The sequence below is a fragment of the Meriones unguiculatus genome, chromosome 12 (genome assembly GCF_030254825.1).
Source record: "Meriones unguiculatus strain TT.TT164.6M chromosome 12, Bangor_MerUng_6.1, whole genome shotgun sequence".
Classification (NCBI taxonomy): domain Eukaryota; kingdom Metazoa; phylum Chordata; class Mammalia; order Rodentia; family Muridae; genus Meriones; species Meriones unguiculatus.
The window spans coordinates 62,541,634-62,559,655 of NC_083360.1; the positions used below are offsets into that span (position 1 = coordinate 62,541,634).

General features: G+C 44.0%; 1 pseudogene; it reads right to left on the reverse strand.

Annotated features, from left to right (window-relative positions):
- Positions 1-1,459: 1,459 nt before the first annotated feature.
- LOC110556550 (non-histone chromosomal protein HMG-17-like) lies at positions 1,460-1,730 on the reverse strand (annotated as a pseudogene).
- Between the last annotated feature and the right edge of the window lie 16,292 nt (positions 1,731-18,022).

Here is an 18,022-nt window from a genome sequence, read left to right on the forward strand (position 1 = left end):
AAGTTGGGAAGAAAGAAGAAAGATTTTCCCTTTACAGCCCCTTACCCCAGACACAGTCCCTCACTAGGTATTTCTGACCTAGTATGCTACTATAGTTAGAACTGACAATGATATATACATTGCAGAATATTTTCAGCATCCTAAAAGTCCAGTTACACTACTTTCTATTGGCCATTCAGTTTTATCATAACAAGAGGAAAATAGATTTCTAGTCCTAAGGCCTGATGCTGTGAGTCCAACAGAAATCAAAGAGCCCTCCCCGCATATAGTAGGCGTATAAAGAGACCACTGGAATAATTTCCTCTTAGATCAGACACAAATATTCTCAGGAATAAACTCACTTTGATTTAAGGCACAAATGAGAAAACAGCCTAAACTCGTCTTGAAAGACATTAGATGAGGTGGAGTTAACAAACTTCTTACTTCAGCAAGATCCATATGCTAAACTGTGCATGAGCAACACAGGAACCCAAAAAGCACTCACAGACCCAAGGAGCCATGAAGCGGCTCCAGAACAGCTATTATTCTGTTGCCAAAGGCTCTGAAATAAGACCAAGACTGGAATTTTCTTGCTTGAGGTCACCAAGAGATTGTTAAAATGAGTACAAGATTACGCACAGTTCCCTTTGAAGAATACAGTACACACTTAGAAACAGACATTTCCATTTGCTGAAACCAGACTCATTTCTTTTTTTTTTTTTTCCCAACTCTAACATACCCATCTTTACTAAAGATGCTTTTCATAAACAATCATGGCATTTCAGACAGGACACAGGCAGACAGTCATTGACAGTATACGAGAACTTCCAAACGCTGTTCCTGTATAGACTACCAAAATCAGAAAACCACTATAAGACCCAACGAAATCTTCATTCAATGCTTTGAAATGAGGGAAGTAGCTTAGAGTGAGGGTTGACATTTCACATTAAGAATATTGTTTAGCAACTTCTCACAAGGCAACCTTGGCTTTCAGGAAATGACATGAAAATGGCAGAATTATCAATCTGAAGATCTACAATTTTTTATAAAAGGAACCGCCACTCTTCTGAGGACACTCAATGATGTCACTGCAAAGTCCAGATCACCCGGTAGGAAACCAGTTTTGAGGGTCAGGTTCCAACAGGTCTCTGGTTTTAAGGGAGTTAATTTGACGTTGATGATGCAGGGAAGGAGGATACTAAAATGAATTTGGAGTTTTCCCATACCACAAGGCATTTTGTGCTCTGGTGACCACATATGTCAGCACCACCAGGACCTTTCAAAATTATCAGGGAAAAATGTTTTCCATCATCAATCCAGCTTGGGAGACATTTTGTTAGTGACACAATGACGTGTTCTGTGTGCTAACACCATAGCTTTAAAAAAAAAAAAAGTAAAACAAAATTATGCATTTTTATAAAACTTGATTAAAAATAGTATTTCAAACTGTACAGTCAGAAGTACACAGTTAACAAAAATGTCACTTGGTGTCTCCAGCAGCTTCAGCTTCCTGTGCCTGGTCTGTTTTGGCGTCTCCGTTTTTCGAAGGATTATTTGCATCCTTACGGGCACCAGCTTTCCCCTTCTTCCCTTGGGGACCTTCTCTCCCTTCTTTGCAGGGCCTTTTCAGGCTTGGGCTCTGGCTTTGGGGGAGCAGGTTTGGCGGATAACCTTGCAGATCTTCTCTGTGGCTCGTCCTTCACCTTGCCTTTATCTCCTTTAGCATCGCCCTCAGCCTTTCTTTGGGGCATGGCAGCGATGGGCGTGGACGCTGGGGTACAGCTGAGCGCAGGTTTGGTCTGTCTGGGGGCCGCTCACACACTTTCACTTCTTCACACTGATCTGGCATCTCCTGATGAGGACGGTGTGAAGGAAAAGTGCCATAGGGTCCGGATGAGCCGAGGAGAACTGATCCCTGCAGGTAACATGGACAACCTCCTGGAAGGGCACCATAAGAAAGGACACGCACCGCGCCCAGACCCTCTCGCTGTGTGCCAACCCGCGGTGCAGACACGGAATGAAAGAGTGGCCGGGAGGTGCGGGCTTCAGGGTGGCCCCAAGCACAGTTCCCTTGACTGCCCCAGAAAACTCCCAAGTGTCAAAGGTCTCTCTCCAACGGCCCCGCTGGGCAGCCACCAGCTGCCCAGTCTTCTCCTTAACTAGAGACAGAACCGCCAATAATACATGTGGGAGTTCTTCGTCGATTTGTTTTCCCACGCCTTTGCTTACAACTATGTAGCCTTGTGTTTTAAAAAATATTCTCTCCTTTTCGTTATTTTCATGATAAAAGTTCCCTCTACCCCGTCAGCACCGAAACTGCATAGCGAAGGCTCTTCCCTGTCCTTAGGAGCAAACAGCAAAGAACACTGTTTCCCCCTTTTCTGGCCTAAGCATGGGATGATGGAAAATGGAGTCGCTCAGACAACTCAGATCATTTCCCAAACAGGACAATAATAGCGGGACCGCTTCTGAGGCTCCGAGGAAGCAAATGTTTCTAATTAGTGAGCGAGAGCAGCTGAGGTAACTATTCCGGGCGGAGGAGCAGAGCCGAGAAACTGCCCGGATTCCGCTTGTGAAGGTTGCCACCTGCTGCAGAGACGGCGACACTGCAGCAGGCCTGAAGGGAAGCAGAAAGAAGGGGCGTGGAGGGTGGTGTGCAGGGCAGAGTCACCGCTGTGAGAGGGCCCAGCTGGGAAACTGCGGGCAAGGTCTGCCTGGGCCTGCAGAGCTCCGCGAAGCTTATCCAAAGGGCTGAGAGTGTGTGCAATGCAAGCCAGTGGACACAAACACGGAGGTAAGCAAATAATGGCAGATCCCAGGCAGTGGCAGCACGGGCCGAAGGAGACCGTTTGCTCTAAGAATTTGTATTAAATGAGATTTGATCCGGAGGGCTTTGGGAAATAAACTAGGACTTTCCCCAAAAATTAAAAAAAAAAAAAAAATTGATTGAAGGCTCACCAAGGCCTGACTGAATGAAGGCCCAGCAATTAAGATCCAATGAGCAGGTAGAGAGTCCCCTGTGGGAGGCACAGAGGTCTTTGTGCTCACAGATTAGCACTAGGGACTCCGGAATGTTAGACATACACGGGGCTGTTCCTTCAAAAGCAGGGATGTGCAATCTGCTGCTGCCCAGAAGGCTGGGGGTAGGTGTGGCTAATAACGCAGTGATCAACCTTTGTGAGCTGGAGATCACACCAGGGCCACTCCAAGACACTTATCCTGAGCTGGTTTTTTCTCAGTCTGTACAACCCACATCTATGGAAGGTGTCACAAGCACTTTACAAGAAAGAAAAAAAAGAAAAAAAAAAAAAAAGAAAGAAAAAAGAAAAGAAAAACCCTCAATGTAGTCACATCTGATCTTTATTTAGCTTATTCTGTCCCTTAAGGAGATTTGCGTGTGCTTTATTGTGCGTGTGGTATTGAGTTAATCATCACCAGGGAAGTTTTCACCAAATTGTGCTGAGTTTAAATATGTGCTCCGGGTCAGACTCCCAAAGTCTGAACGAGCTCCAGCCGCATAGCGGCTTCTGAATCTAACCGCCTTCTTGCCCCTGCAGATCGTGACTCTGCTGGCCATGGTGGCTGCAGAGACCCTCCCCCACCCTCACACTCCCCAATTAGAAACCCCTGGACAAAGCCGGGTGCAATGGCTCTCCCCTTTGATCCCATGTATTCAGGACGGTGAGGCAGGAGGATTGAAGTAAATTACAAGGCCTTTCTGGGCTACATAGTAAATTCCAGGTCAAACTGTGCTATTGAGTGAGAACCTGTCCTTAAAAAAAAAAAAAGGAAAAGAAAAAAAAAGAAAAAGAAATCTCTGTACAGATGGCAAATCTCTTGGCTCTTCGGAAACTGCCTTTTTAAAAAAAGAAAGCCAGACTAGAGATTGACACACAGATTTGACAGTCACCTAACACTCGTCCTGGCCACCATTCTCCATTAAGCACAGAGAGCCCGCAGCTGTGGTTCCCTGAGATCTGTCAACACTGAAGCCAGCCCTGTCCCGTAAGACGTGAAAGGAAGCATCTGGCCCGTGTGCACCTTTCTCTGCCCCGGGAAGAACGGTCCCACGTTTCGTCAGCATCCTCTTCTTTCAAATATACAAACTGAGTCCCCACATCCCATGGAACTGACGCTAACGTGAAGGGAGCGAGCGGTGTGTGTGGGAGGAATAGAATTCCTGCCAGGAGCCGGGCAGAGCGACAGCGACTAAGTGAACATGAATGTGTTGGCAAGGACTCCACCTTCCAGGAAGACCCCGACTAAGTACAGCCGAGCCGGCGTGGGTGAGAAGAGACAAGCGGGGAGCTTTTTACGGAGGCAACGATTTTTGTCCAATATATTGACTCAAGGCTGCAGGAGGGTGGCATGTTTAGAAACCTGAGCTAGACCCACCTCAAGTGGCCATATCCATTCGGGCAAGTCACTTCAGTTCTTTGTCTCCTTGCTCATACATGAGACATGGGAAAGAGTGGGAACTGAATAAGAAGGCCCTGAGCACAGTAGTGAGAGGGAGCCAGCGTTGTGTTTTATACCGTTACCACGCGTTAGCTTTGGGCTACGGAGTGCACAGTGGGGGAAGGGAAGAAAGCCTGCAGCTAAGCACTGGAGCTGCGGCCATAGGCCGTTTACCTGTGCAGTACTGAACTTTCAGATCCCAGACGGGTCATAGGCTACATGACATGGGTACGGGTAAAGACTGAAATGCTTTTTTTTTTTTTTTTCCAGCATGGCCAACATGCTGGAAATTGAACCATTATTTTTTTAGCATTATTTACTGAAGAAGATGTGTTCCAGTGCAAACTGAATTAACAAAGCAATCTATAGAACACCATTAGTGCACTAGGGACTGTCATTTTTCACATGAAACTCTATTTAAAAAAAAAAAACACAAAGCACTGCTTTTCATATGTAACAGAAAGAAAAAAAAACAGTCAAAGCACCAATATTCTGGGGTTTGGTTTGTCTGGTTTTTGTCAACTTGACACAAGCTAGAGTTCTCTAGGAAGAGAAACCTCAATTGAGAAAATTATTTCACCATTGCCTGTAGGCGAGTCTTTGGGACATTTTCTTGACTGATGGTTGATACGGAGGGCCCAGTTCACTGTGGTCAGCGCCAGCCCTAGGAAGGCAGTCCTGGAGTGTATAAGAAAGCAAAGGTGAAAAGCCATGGAGAAGAAGCCAGGAGGCAGCATCTGCTTCGGTTCCTGCCTCCAGGTTCCTGCTCTGACTTCCTGCCCTGATTTCCCTTCGTGATGGAATATAGGCTGTAAACTGAAATAAGCCCTTTCCACAGCAACAAGAAGCAAACTAGGACAGTCATGTCTGTAGATGATGGTGGCTGTTTTGTTCTGCCTGGAAAGAGGCCAGAGATGTTTCCCTCTTTATAACCCGGGAAAGACGCATCAAAATATTAACACTTACCCGGGGGGTAGGTAGAGGTACCTGAGGGCTAGAGGCTCTCAGTCTCATTGTCCTTTCTCAAATCCCACTGGAGAGCTGCCCCAGAATAGAAAGCCTTTCTCCTACACACTTCTGTTAAAGATTCACAAGTTATTGAGTTTCTGTTGATCCAGCTTGTTTGCATAATTGGGCAGCACAGGTGTATTTCTGCCTCAGTTTTCCAAACAAATGTAAACGAATTGCCTACCTCAGCTGAGTCCTGGAACAGAAGATGCTTCAGCTCTGCACAGAATGACTTGTAAACATGAGGGAAGACTCATCTAAAGAAAAGATCAGAAGAAAACATACTAAAGAAATGAATAAAACCAGATTGGTTTCCTGTTTGTTTTATACCGCATATAGTTTTCAAAATTCCTTTGGTTTATAACGTTAAGAAAAATAGAGGGGGGAGGGGCATACGTGAAGAAGGGGGAGGGAGAATGAGCCGGGAGGAGAGGAGGGAGGGCCTTATGGGGGGATACAAAGTGAATAAACTGTAATTAATAAAAATAAATAAATTTAAAAGAAAAAAAGAAAAATAGAGGGAAGACCTCTCTGTATGGAAGGGGTGCTCATAAGAGAACAAAAGCTCAAAATCTTCTGGTTGCAAGGTTATTCCCTTGCCCCATCTCTCAGTAATTTGTATGGCCTCAGTATGTATGGCTAGTTTTTCTGAAGAGAACCGTTGTCTTCTGGAAGGAGGAAGTTCCCTTCCTTCCTTAATGGACTCAGGGGTCCCCTCCCAGAGGTCAGACTAGCACAAGTTACCAAGGAGAGAAGAGTGTCCATTGGAGCTTCCGGGGTGTAGTTTTCATGAGTGAACTCTCACTGCAGAGGGCTTCTCAATGACTCGGCCACCTTTGAGTCACCTGTGTTCCTATCAAATAACCCTAACAAACTCCAGTTCAGCACGGGATGGGAGCCTTCCTTTGACCTGTCATTAGAGTCCTTTGATGTTTGCTCAAGTCTCCTTGGGAAAAGTCACATAGCACTCACACACCCTAAAATATTAGGGCTTACATATTTTTACTTTCTAGTTGCACTGCCTGAAAGCATTGGAGATTTCAAAAACCAGTTCTCGGGAAATTGATATAAGCAAATTACTTTACAGGGAAAAAAGGGGAGAGGGGCTGAAACTGAATTGTCTAGTTGTTTGAAAATGTTTCACCATCATGTCCCAAATAGCAGTGCCTGCAGTGTGCAGAATTCCAGCCTCTTGCTCCTCCGCCACAGAAGTACTTAGTTACCTGAATGTGCAGATAACTAATACCTGATTTCACCACTCATCTTTCCTCAACAAAAGGGAGAGAAAGCAGGGCAGGCTTTTGTGTTCCCCTTTTCTTCCCAGACAATCAGAGACAAATGAAGAATTTGTTTCTTTCAATAAAAGCTTCTTTTCTCATTTCAAACAGAAAGTTTATGTCAAAACACATAGAGAAACACAATAAGAGGGCCTGGTGGCAGTGACCCACGCCTTTAATTCCAGCACTTGGGAGGCAGAGGCAGGTGGGTCTCTGTGAATTCGAGGCCAGGCTGCTCTACAGAGCGAGAGACGGAAAGAAGGAGAGAAGGAAAGAAGGAAGGAAAAGAAAGGAAGGAAGGAAGGAAGGAAGGAAGGAAGGAAGGAAGAAAGAAAGAAAGAAAGAAAGAAAGAAAGAAAGAAAGAAAGAAAGAGCATCAGCATAATAAGAATATTAAATTCAATATGGGGCTATAGCTTGAGAGAGAGCTTTTGAACCTCTGAATTGGCATCAGAAAGGGGGAACTGAGCTTCAGACTAGCAGCTTAAGGACCTCTGCAAACCTTCTCTCTAAGAGAATAACTATATCTGGCAACAACAAAAAAAATTTAATTTAATGTTTAACAAACATCTAAGTGCACACAATAAACAGAGGAATATTTAATCAAGAAAATCACTGAGTGTCCATGAAAACTGACGTGTTCTGCATCTACCCACACTCTGCTCAGTACTGGAGAGGCACTGATGAGGACTGGTGAAGATGAAGGGCCCAGCCTTTCCCAGCCCTCAGTATGGGCTACAGGATTCCAAGGAAGGCCAGGCCACCTGCACTCATTTCCCAGTGCGGGGTACACAACCTCTATCCCAGGTAACAACATCTGAAAGGTCTAGGGCTACTTTCTCCTCACTCACCTCATATGGCAGAAGCTGCATCGAAGAATAAGGGCAAGGGGTCCCCAAACACCTTCATCTCCGTTTACTTAGGACAGGGAAGCTGTATTCGTTCTTTTATACCACTGTGACTAAAAATACCTCCCAGAAGCAAATTAAGGAAGGATTGCCTTTGAGGAATAGAGCGCACCAGGATGAGGAAAGCAATGACCACTGAGACCATTGTGTTCATGGTGACTGGCGCATGGGGAACCAAGGGGAAGAAAAGGGAGACCACAAGTGAGACTGGGCTACAATACTCAAAGGCCTCCCTCTAGTGGCCTGCTTCTGACATCTACAGCTAGGCTCCACACCATTCCAGAACCTCCCAGAGAACTAAGTATATAAGTGCTGAGAACTAAGTATATAAGTGCTGAGAACTAAGTATATAAGTGCTGAGAACTAAGTATATAAGTGCTGAGAACTAAGTATATAAGTGCTGAGAACTAAGTATATAAGTGCTGAGAACTAAGTATATAAGTGCTGAGAACTAAGTATATAAGTGCTGAGAACTAAGTATATAAGTGCTGAGAACTAAGTATATAAGTGCTGAGAACTAAGTATATAAGTGCTGAGAACTAAGTATATAAGTGCTGAGAACTAAGTATATAAGTGCTGAGAACTAAGTATATAAGTGCTGAGAACTAAGTATATAAGTGCTGAGAACTAAGTATATAAGTGCGTGAGCCTGTGGGGAACGTGTTACATTGAAACCATGCCAGAAGCCACAGTAGGAGAGGCAAGCTAATTAAAACACAGGCCACCCTAACAAGCACCCTGCTCTCCTAGCAAAGCTGTCCCCACGTGCAAGTGTCCTGTCCCTCCCCTAAGTTCTGAATCAGAGTCAATAGGAGGGATGGGGATGTTCTCCAAAGGGCTGACATAGACCAGAAGCCTTAGAATGTCTCGCCAAAGGATGGTTGTATTGGGGGTGGATTGTGGGGACCTTCAGGCCTAAGGGGACCTTGAACACAGCAGAGACCTCATCAGGAAGCATATCAGAGGAAGCTGGTAGCTTGCTGGAGCAATAAACTAACCCGTAGGCCAGTGAGTGGACGGTTAAAAGAAGGAACGAGGGGGAAAGCTGACTAGCCTGGGACATTGTGACAACGGCTACTAGAAGAGGAAAGTGATGGCGGGGAATCTTTAGTTTAACAGTGACATAAAATGGGAACCTTGCAAAGGGGAAGAGAGGAGATTAAACCATGACAGAAGCCATGCCAGGAGAGGCAAGCTAATTAAAACACAAGAGGAACTGTCCATTGTAGGTGGCTCTGTACTCTCAGTGAGAGGTAGTAACTAGCGCCACACTTAAGAAAGAGAGCCTCAGAAAATCAGCACTGTATTCCCATAACAGATATTTTAAGGAGAAAACAATGCGAAAATAAGACAAAAGTTGTGTGTTGTGGAAGAGGAGGGGAGGCATCGGGAAAACCTTCTCTTCTTGACACCACCTTTAAAAGGACAAAGCAACAGAAAGTTAACGGTTTTAGAAGAGTCTGCTGAAGCCCAGGAGTAAACAGACCTGCCCTCAAATTCAAACCTCTGTATACCCATAGCTTACTGCCACTCTCAGACCTCAGAGAAGTGCCTGAGGAGTGCTTGGCCACAAATGAGACACTTACATTACCACCATCCGGAGGTCCAGAAACCATGGCAGAAGGCTCTAGAGCCAGAGGTTGAGAAGTATTAATTGAATCTGTGTCTTCTGGACAGAACAGGACCACTGCCCTGTGAACTCACAGTCACTCTGGTCACCTACACAAGACCTGCATAAGATCGACCCAGTCAATAGTCTAACCTGGAGTAGAGAGCCCTAAATGAGGAGCTATTGACAGCTGACGGGTTCTAGGGAGAAGAAAGTCAGTGTTGTCAGAGGGTGTGGCCAGTAGATGACCACACTCCGGCAGATGGTTCTGCAGGAGTATGCAGACAGCACAGACTTGATTCCGTGGGTTGTTTAGGTGGGGAGGAGACAGAAAGTTGGAAGGGACTAGGAGGTATAAGGTGGATCTGGGAAGGGTTACAAGTGAGTGTGATCGAAAAGCACTGTATAAAATTCTCAAAGAATTAATAAAAATATTAAACATTTTGCTGGGGGGGGGTGCCCACCTTTAATCCCAGCCCTTGGGAAGCAAAGGCAGTCAAATCTCTGGGAGCTGGAGGCCAGCTGAAAAGTGAGACAACACAACAGATTTTAGTAGAATTCAGAAAAACCATTAAATATACCCTAAAGACCTATATTCCACCAAACGGGAAATTCTAAAAGAAATGGGTGCATTTCTAGATGTTTATGGCTAGTCAAAACTAAACAAAGGTGAGATAAATCCTTTAAATGAAGCTGTAATAAGAAGTGAGATTGAATCAGTAATATATATATATATATATATTACTCTCAAGTAAGGAAAGTCCAGGACTATATGGATTCACTACTTCATTCTACCAATCTTCAAGGAAGGATCAGCATAGTGCTTTATAAAATACTCCATAAAATAAAAAAGAAAGAATATCACTAAACTTCTACAAGGCTCATAGTATCTGAATATTAAACCCAGATAAGGCAGCTGGAGAGATGCTCAGAAGTTGAGTGAGATTCCTACTTGTCCAGAGGACTGGAACTTGTTTTCCAGCACCCACACGAGGCCAGCTCAGAACGTCTGTAACTCCAGCTCCAGTGGATCCATTGGCTCTGGCCCCTGAAGGCACCAGCATGTGCCTTACATCACATGTAAGTATATATGTGTGCATGCTTGCTCACACACACGCACAATTAAGTAAAAGTAAAATAAGTATTTTTAAAGACAAACACACAAAAATGGACAGAAAATTGTGAATAATTCTCTCTGATGAACATAAATGCCAAAAAATTAATAAAATACTTGCAAACTAAACTCAAGAACACATCAAAAATATCATTCCCCATGATCTTCATGTCAGAGTGTAAATGATGGTTCAAAATAGGCAAATCAATAAATGTAATACATTCCATAATTAGACCCAAGGTCACAGAGTACATGGTTATCTCAACAGATACAGTAAGAGCTTTTGAGGCCCAGCTGCAAGCACTCCCCAGCCAGCACCAATTAAGCTGGGGAAGGAGGGTTGCCAACCTGCAAGGAAAGTAAGCTCCCTCACACACGAGAGACCGAGAGGCCACATGGCAGTATAGGGGTCCAAGGGAACCACCAGGAAAGGACTTGAACCTCCCCTCCCCCACAGAAGTTCATACAACATGGAGGCTGCTGAGACCAAAGGCTCCCCCTTGCCTCTACCCAGCACAGAAACAAGTAGCACCTCCTAGAGCCGGGGACATCTGAGAACATCACCCTTCGTCTCAGTTCAGCTGTGCCAGCCAATCCCTCCGTGGGTGCTCTTTTTATTTCTTAGTTTCTATTATTTTGGTTTGGTTGAGTTTGGTTTTTCAAAATGAGGGTTTCTCTGCATAGCCCTGGCTGTCCTTTAACAGGCTGACCTTGAGGTCAGAGATTTACCTACCTCTGCTTCTCAAGTGCTGGGATCAAAGGCATGCGCCACCACCATTAGGCGGGAAGTGTGTTCTTTAGGAAGGTTTGTTGTCCTGGAGACAGTGGAAGGATCTGATAAGGGCCTGTGTTTTGAGCTCAAGGCCTTTGGATCTTGCAGCTGGTGAACTGTGGGACAGTTAGTATGTATGTGTGTCTAATGAAGAGTTTGCTTTCATCTGTATATTGCTTGGTCAGGCTTTAGGATTACTGTGTGTTTCATCACCCAGGCCACAAAAGGGTGTTTTTTACTATATCTCTCACCCATGTCTCTTATATTTCTTATCACCATGTTTGGTTTGGTGGTTTTAATAAAAACGGGTCCCACGGGTCCACAGGGAGTGGCACTACTAGGAGGTGTGGAGTTGGTGTGGTCTTGTTGAAGGAAGTTTGTCACTGCTGAGGTTTCAAAAGCTCAAGCCGGGCCCAGTGTCATTCTCTCTTCCTGCTGCCTTCAGATGTAGAACTCTCAGCTACCTCTCCAACACCGTCTGCCTGCAAGTCGCCATGCTTCCCACCATGACGCTAATGGACTAGCCTTTGAATTGTAAGACAGTTCCAATCAAATGTCTTCCCTTATAAGAGTCGCTGTGGTCATGGTGTCTCATCACAGTCATAAAACTCTAAGACACCAGGTCTCCTCCTCATTCTCTATCCATAGTCCCTCTTCTTTCCTTCCTAATTGTAGCAATGTCTAAAATCTGTGGGTCTGAACAACATCCCATTATCCTCTTCCCAGCTTCTCTACTCACGTGGGTTTTGTTTTTCTTTTCAAAATTGACCTAATGCTTCTCTTTATCCTTTCCTACTTCACTTCCCTCCCAATCTTAATCTTAGTAACTAAAAGCCAAATAAATCACGTGCTATCCTTGGTTGTTTTTCTTCCAACAGCTCTTGAGGTCAAAGGACCCCATGTTGTCAGTTCTTTGCCACAGCATTTGCATAGCGATCCTATCCAGCAGGCACTCAGTCTCACAGTTAACTTTCTACTCAGGGAATAATGTAAAGTTTACACCAGCACCCTGAGTTCCTAGACTGAAATATTGTTTTCTGGAGTAGGTCCTTCATCTGCATCCAAAAACCACTTGAACATTGCAAATACTCCAACTGAAAGTATATTGTTGAGGCTTTTTTTTTTTAAGGCAAAAAAAAATTACTTCAGATGTGTAAATCCCAATGCAACAACACAAGAAACATGGAAAAAAACAAAACAAAAAAACAAGGCAACATAGAAATGCTGAAGAAAAATCAATCAGGTGGAAATGAAAAAGGTAAGCCAAATCAAAAGCTCCATGGAAAGTCTCACCAACAGAACAGATCAAGGTGAGGACATGTCTGTCCCTGAAGGGACTGGAGGAACTGAAGCAATCCAACAAAGACAAAGATACAACATTCTAGAAATACAAATTTCTGATGTACATGGAAGCAGAAAAGACCCTTGGTAATAAAAGGAATGGTGTAGAAGTACCTCTGTACTGGTTTCCTCCTTCACACAGAGCAACAAACACAGGGGCTGGAGAGACGCCTCAGTGAGCGAGAGCATCTGTGCCTCACTAGTTTGGTCCTGGCACAAAACCCGACACTTGGTGGGACAGAAAAGGACCCGGTTATAAACCCACACAGCTACAGCCACCTGAATGTGCCAAACGTGCCAAAAACATGCTTTGGAGAAGACCAGCTCTTCCAGAAATGGGGTGGAGAAGCTGGATGTCCACATGCAGAAAAATGAAACTAGATCCCCGTGTGCCACCTGTGACAAAATCACCCCCAAAAGGGTCCAAGACTTCAGTCTGAGAACTCTCAGACTATTAAAGGAAAACCATTCAAATAGGGGGCATAGGCAAGCCCTTTAGGACTCTAGTCACTCAGGAAAGAAGGGCAACAATCAAGAAGTTGGGCTTAATGAAATCAACAGGCATCTACACAGCAAAATGATAATAATAATTAAAAGTGAAGAGACAGTCTGCACAGTTGGGGAAAGTCTTTGCTATCTCTGCATCTGACAGAGGATTAATATCTAGAATATATAAAGAACTCCAAACGTGAAACAAAAAGGCAAACAACCCAGTCAGTAAATGGACTAATGAACAAACACTTTTCAAAAGCTAAACTTCACATGGCCCACAAACATGAAAGAACAGTTCAATACTACATGCCCTCAGAGAAATGCAAATTAAAACTACACCTTCCTGGCACAAGATCATGATGTTTCATGCAATACAGTAGACATAACCCACTTGTTACCTAAATAAAGAACTGAAATTTTGGGGAGAAAGGGCACTGATATTCTATCTCATACCCAGTCATAATGTTAATCATTAAGAAAAGAGGCGGGGTATGCATGCATGCTGCTGATTGGCCGCATGATACCATCAGCCTTCCACCAAAATAATAATAGTAATAATAATAATAATAATAATAATAATAATAATAATAATAATATAAGAAGAAAGAAAGAAAGAAAGCAAGAAAGAAAGGAAGGAAGGAAGGAAGGAAGGAAGGAAGGAAGGAAGGAAGGAAGGAAGGAAGGAAGGAAGAAAGAAAAGAACAAGAAATGTCAGTGAAGGTGTAAGCAAAATAGAATGCCAATCAATCTCCTTTTTCCTTTTTTATTTAGTCTAGGACCTCAGCTGGCATTACCCACATCCAGGACAGTTCCTTCTCATTCGGTTAGTCTCTAGGAGAGCTCTTACAGGCACCTCTAGACGCAGGTTTCATTAGCACCCTAAATGATGGCTCCTTATCCAGTTTTCACCATCACATACATGTAAATAAGCTTGCTTTTTATACTCCTTTTGGCTATTTGTGGGGCACATGGACTGAGGAAACCAGCATGGGGCTAGAGTGAGGTCTAGACATGTCTGAACTCCAAAAGTCTCAATCTCGAGACCAGCAGGAGTAAGGACTTCTCCCTCACTGTCCTGTACCGGCATGCCCTGGCCCACCTAGCCTTATGACCCCCACCTTCACAATTCTTGAGGTAGTCACGAAGCCTAGCACCTGGAATTCCTCTCCGTGTAAATGCTGCATTCCCAGCACCTCAGCCAATGATGTTCACTCACCCAAAAACCCCTACCCACATCCCCAAGGTTTATGCAGCCCTTACCCCCCCACCTCCACAAAGGGAGCTGTATAACTGAGAGAGCTGTGTCGCTAAAAGGGCTGTAAGATTAAAAGAGCGCTCGGGAATGGGCTCCTGCTAACCCACCCATCTGGCTAAGCTTCATTCCTTTGAGTCCAGCATCTGTACACATTGGTGCCTGGATACTCCAAAGAGGTGGGGGGAGACTGACAACTGTATCTGTGTGTGTGTGTGTGTGTGTGTGTGTGTGTGTGTGTGTGTGTGTTAAATGCAGATTCACTATATGGGCCCACACAATAGAGGCTGGGTAGTTCAACAGCGACCATCTGCAGATTGTAAAGCTCAAGAACTTGGTAGTTTCTCGGTCTGCCATATTGAATATCTCAGCACTGGCTCTCAGGTGCTGAGAGCCTGGAGGATTTCTGGAGAATGTTGTTCTTCTGTCTGTACTGGAAGGTCAAGTGCTCTGTGGCCCTGACGTCAGTAGGGACGACAGCAGCAATAGAAGCAAAGGCAGAGAGACAACACTGCTATTCCCTCCGACCTCCTCACATCCGGGCCAGTGGGCTCAAGGTTAAACCTTTCCTGAAATGCCTTCACAGATACACCCAGAAGTGGGTTTCCTAGCTGATTCCAGATCCATCTCAGAGACAAGCAAGATTGACTGGCTTCAGATATTAAGCAATAGAAACACTCCTGAGTTGGCAAATGGATCCACACCGGAAAAGAGAGTAAATGAACTCCCTGGTCAGACGGGGGTGCTCTGGGTTTCCCTCAGCATGGTGACTCTAGTGGCTGGAATGTGACCCAGAAAGGTTAGGAAACTGATATGAGAAAAGCTCAGCCCCTGTGGGATAGGAGGTGAACGCCACAGCCTCTCTTGCCCTGCCCAGTGTGGTGGTCCTCTGCTAGCACCAGGTCTGCAACTGTAAGAAAGGACTCAAAGGCATTGCCCACAGAAGACCTGTGCTTCCTCTCCAACACCCGCTACAGCAACGTGAGGCAAACGTAACCTCCGGGGGTCTTCAGTCTCAGTGTTTAATTGCCTCTAACAAAGCTTCCTGCTGAGCACTGCAGATACAGAAACACACATTATATTACATGGCAAAAAAACTTCTCCTATAGAGAAGACGCCTCCTATACCCATTCGTTTAAAATGGTTTCTCTATGTGATGCCAGCTAGCCACAAATTCACAATCCCCTTCCTCCACCTCCTGAGTACTGAGATACGGGAGTGTACACCTTACCTCCCTTGGAATCTATTGTTACTGCTATTGTTAGGCCACCTTTTTGAGTCAAATAAGCTAAATTATTTGTAATGATTTGCATAATATCTGTTGTATGAACAGTTCATAATTTACAAAGCCTGGTATTAGACATCAAAGTGAGTCATAGGAATGTTTTGTTGTGTTTTGTTTTGGGGTTTGCTATTCCAAACACACTTTAAGAAGTACGTAGGGTATCAGCTAGTTTCAGGTGTGTGTAACTGTTCCAAGAACATGCAGAAAAGAAAAAGTCAAATATATTCTGCCTGGATTCTGGTTTGTCTCACAATCTAAAACAAAACAAAAGCTTCTATGACCATTTCTTTGAGAAGAACGCTTTTTCAGCTCTTCAGTTTTCTAGGGAGACTTTATCCATACTTATTTTTCAGAGAGCTGGCACAGTATTTGTAATATTAATAAGGTGATAAATCCCATATGTGAAACCTCTATAAAATAAACCTCTATAAAATAAATATACTTGGAAAGGTAAATACTGCTTAGTACTTTATAAATCTAACAGTCACAATCTTTTTTTGCTAGAATTAAAAAACAAATGAGTTTACAGCCTACACATTTCTTTTTCTTGCCAGCATTATTGGAAGCAGGGGTGTCTCTGCAGTTCCGGGGGCCTGTTTATAAACCTCTGTAACGTCAGAAGTAATTTATGACTGTGAGTTCTGTGCAATACAGCTGCGTACCCATCTGGCCCCAGTGGTTTATTACCTGAAATGTCATTCAGGGTTCTTTTTTTTAAACATGTCTTTTCATCCTCAGAGCTTAGTTGATTTCCCTTTGCGTCTGGGCATAATAATTCTCAAGCCCTATTTCATCCTCATAGCAAACACAGAAAATAAATCCTGTAATCCTAGGCACTGTCATCATTCCAGGAATTATCTGTGTATGCTCCATGAATCAATGAGGACATTTCAAAAGGATTTTTCTTATATTCTACTTAGAAATTCTTAGAAATTATTTATCCTCTCTGTGAACTCAACTTTTATAAACAGTAAAAATCATCTTTTGTCCCAGATAGGAATATGCCTTTTTGAATCATAGATCTGTCCTCCAAAATTTCTTCTCAAAAAGACTGTTTCTAGGGAGTTATTTAATTCTCTCAAGGGGAAACATGAATAGATTAATTCATAGCGGGCTTCCTCTGACTTTGGGCCTCTGGATAATAAGGAACTAGTGGTTGCCTGTGTTGGGTTCCAACAATGCCACTGTGGATGCCTGTCTCCTGGAAAGAGTTCCCAGCTGGCAGAATCGTGTTGTGGTTAGTTATAGGCTCCTTTGGTCTAGGGTTGACTCTAAAGACCTTTGACAACTCTCACACCCACACTCCACTATGTCTGAGACATGAGGGCACAACTGTGAGAGAGGCCAGGGGAGAAATTACTTTTAATGACTCTTGTAAGTTGAAGATAACCTCACAGATACTATGAATGTATAAAGGTGTTCTTGCAACATGTTATAAGCTGGATGTTGAACCCATGTGAACTCTAACCAAGAGCACTCATGACCTTGGACATACATTAGGTCTGTGTGAGGAAAAAGCTTATGATCGGGCCAACCAGCCATCTACATCTCCAAAAATAAAAGGCAACTACTACTAAACTCCTGGGAAGATGTAAACAAAGATCTATTAACCCCAGAGCACCAGCAGCCCAGAGAAATGGGTTCCATCCAAGTCTGTCTTAGAGCGCAAACAATAGTATTAATGTTACTTATAAGCCCATGAGTGAAAGGTTATTTACAAAACTGTGGTAACTCACCTAACTACATCACCAAGCATGGTGGACACTCATGAGAGCTGCGTCCTAAGAGGACCCTGAACAATTTGCTCTGCCAGAGTCTGTGTTTGCATCTTCTGTCACTGGAGGGGGCGGCCTTATGAGTCTGGTAGCTCACAAGATGGATAAGTTAGTTTCCTGAGCCTTGTGGGCCTCCCTCCAGGAAGCAATGGCTACACTAGCTAAGCCACCGTTTTTCTTGATGCCTAAGAAATGGACAGTGAGAGTGAGCACCACATTAAAGCAGTGAACTGAGCCCAGAGGAGATGAAGATACGAATGGGTGCTTCCTATACTTGCGGGGCACCGCACAGCACACCCAAAAGTACGCCTTTGCTACAGATTAGAAACCACACACTTAAGGCTTGTCATGGTTTTCTTAATCCGCAGGAAAAGAAGTCTGAAGGGCTTAAACGCTCTGTAGTGTTCTCTCTACTTAAAAGCATTTAAAAAGAGCTAATTATGCCTACCGTTACTTAACACTTAGTTCCAGACAGGAACTAAGATAGGACAGGAAACGTTCAATTGGCCGTCAGAACTAAAAGGATGAGAGTTAAGTGGTATAACCCTGTCAGGTTTGTCTCTCCGTTGCCTTTTGAACAAAATGCTATGTCATATTGGTCTTTACATCCTTGGGACAATACTGGGCACATGACAAATATTAAACTCACAATCTAAAACTGCACCAATTTTAAGCAGTGAAAGCTGTCCAAGAGGAAGAAAGTCTTTCAATTTTGTTTTCAACCCAACATGAATTTTTAATAATGTAAAGGA